Source organism: Carassius auratus, unplaced genomic scaffold (assembly GCF_003368295.1).
Source record: "Carassius auratus strain Wakin unplaced genomic scaffold, ASM336829v1 scaf_tig00216162, whole genome shotgun sequence".
NCBI lineage: Eukaryota > Metazoa > Chordata > Actinopteri > Cypriniformes > Cyprinidae > Carassius > Carassius auratus.
This window is the reverse complement of record NW_020528435.1, coordinates 63,499-66,575: the sequence shown is the minus strand read 5'-3', so window position 1 is coordinate 66,575 and position 3,077 is coordinate 63,499.

The following is a 3,077-nucleotide window of genomic DNA, read 5'->3' as shown; positions in this document are numbered from 1 at the left end:
TTTTTCCTTGATTATAGAGTTTAAAGTCATTCCTCTGTCATAATGTTCTTGTGCTGGATGTGTGACTGTGAGGGACAGAGAGACACTGAGAGCTGACATTATCCAGTATGTCACCGACTTTGCAAAAAAATAACAAAAACACGGCTTGAATTCAAAGACATTCTATTAGGAGGCAGTTAGCATGCCCTTATAATAAAAGCAATGATAAAAAAAAAAGATACATGCGATCACAAATGTGTTAACTTTATATACAGCCATTTTGAATGAATCGTTTGACAGAATGATTCAGTGAATAATCATCATTTATTAAAACAGGGACTGGCAGTTTTAGTGTCATTTATTAATTTCATATTACTTCATATTACGGTGTATAAATCATAGTTCAAGAAGGCTCCTTTTTTGTTAAAATAAAAATGTTTGAAAATTAGACACATTTTGTAATCATTGTGTAAAGTTAGCTAGAGGTCCCCACCAAAAAAAAAAAAAAATATATATATATATTATTATTTTATTTTTTTTATACACAATTCAACCCCTGTTTATTATTATATTACTACTATCAAACCTTCACAATTAATCCAGAATGCAGCAGCAATATTAATGTAATGTAAACATTTTAATGAGCAGAAAAAGTACGCACATCACACCTCTGTTCAAACACACACACACACACACACACACACACACATGCGTGTGTGTGTGAGCCATTCCTAGCGTCTGCGAGGACAGCGAGGGGTCAGCGCCTGACCCTTCCAAACTGACCACACTCACTGCCTGTGCTTTATCAACCTCACTGTAGCATGTCATCTAGCCTCTCTGTCTTCTGAGTGTCTCAGCATTTATTCCAAGTGGAGGATGTTTTAATTGTAATCGTGGCATTAATTATATTTTTAGTTGTTTTGCCCATTTCATAGGAATGCTCTGACATTCTTGACGTGGTTTTGTCAGGGAAGAAAGCTCCCAGAGTGTGTGTGTGTGTGTGTGTGTGTGTGTGTGTGTGTGTGCGTGTGCGTGTGTGTGTGTGTAATAATGAACCTGTCAAACCACCATAAAGTCACTGACTTACAGGGATTTGTGTAATACATATGCTTGTGTTTGTAGCATACAGTCATGATCTTAGTATATCACAACATGACTGTGGTTTGATTTGTACAAGCAGACTAAATATTATTAGAAGAAATAAGCATGTTTGTATACTACACTTCCCTTAAATATGTTTGTTTACTGTAATTTCCTTTTTTTTATTTGATTTGAGATGAAAGATATTTTGTTTTACAGTATATGCTGTGAATATTGTCTTAATTATTTTTTTTTCCGTGTTTTATTGTGAACTATCAGAGTTTTATTTGGTGTCTCTTTAATGTATGTTTTGTAACATACTGTTGAGTTTGCAGACTAAACACGATTCATCTCTTATAAGAGATTCATAAAGCGATATGCAAATGCTGTGTAAAAATGACCAGATGCTGTTCATTATCATAAAATAAATGTTTGGTGAAGGACTTCACATCTAATATGATCGTGCAATTCTAAAGTAATACATTTCAAAAATATCCTCCAACTCAGACATTTCAACTTTATGAACTGTAATGTATCCATCAAATGGCAGCAAAGTGAACAGGATGGGAAAAAGAGCTCAAATGAGTCGCTTCTCAGTGAGGGATTGACACTCAGCGGTTTGAAGAAACAGGATAGCATTCGCTTTCAATAGAAGCTGGCAACTCCCAGACTGTTGGTGATAAAACACAATAAGCATCAACACAATCTGACAACAACCAATGGGATTGCAGACAGTGACCTGATACAGGCCAATAGAAACTAAGAGCACAGGTGATGGCCATTGAGAAATCCATATATATATACATTCATTGAAATGTGTCCCACTAGTTATTAAGGTAGTTGTTTAGTTTAGGTATGGTGTAGAATTATACAATATGGTCATGCAGAATAAAGGCATTAATATGTGCTTTATAAGTACTAGTAAACAATCAGCAAGCTGGGAATATGCATGCTAGTTAATAGTGAGAATTGCTCCGTAAACTAAAGTGTCATGGATTTACATGTATATATATATATTTATCTGCTGGGCCGTGTACAGTAGGAATGAGTGGTGTGTGATGAATAAAGAGCACTGCACCTGCTGCTCAGTCAGTTTTATTCACAGCAGAGCTCGAGTCTGATTCATTAAGCTCTTCACGGACGAGTGCGTGGAGTTAAACTCGCTCTGACACATGCATGCAGACCTCCTAATGTAGGCTGATGTGTCGGACATGGACTGTTTCAGCACAGATCTGATGTCCACTGAGAAAACAAGGCTCATGAAATGTTAAGAGATAATCCTGGCATTCTTCAATGGCAAATAAGGATGCTGTCTTTTTTTCCCCCTTCATTCCAGTTCATCTGTGGTTTTGTACTAAGGATGCTCATGATAGTGAATGAGAAAGACAACACATTGATGGACCAGTCTACAGCTTTACATGACAGGTCTCCCGTCAGATTGACTGACTGACACAGGCCTTTCTTGACAAGACTCTTCTGTGATGCATTACTAGTTCATAGGTGCAGATTTCACCAGATTTCATCTTATATTTGAGCAGCTTCTTTCTCTAGGTTCTATATTCAAAATGCATATTCAATAAATAAATAAAATAAAATAAAAAATTGTTGCTACTGTAAACATTTTATTGTATACATTTTATTTTACCAGTGTAAAACCTTCAGTCTTAAACTAGTAAAATTTTTATGTTTAAACCATGATGAGCTTAAGAATATCTTTTATTATATGAAATAAATACAAAAAAAATATAATGATTTTTATATAGTGTATAATATTATTTAAAACAAAAATTATATCCTTGCAATATAATGTTAGTAAAAATATGTGCATTTTACATTTTCAGTTGTGACATAATTTCCATCTCATAAACAGTACGGCCACAAACATTTTCAAAAGGTAGTGTCTTTCTTCACTAAAGGGGACACTAATGTCTTCGAAGAACTTGAAATTAAAAATAAAATGTGATTTGTGAAGAAGAGAGAGAAAAATCATCGCTTGAGTAAATACCTCTTGAATGCAG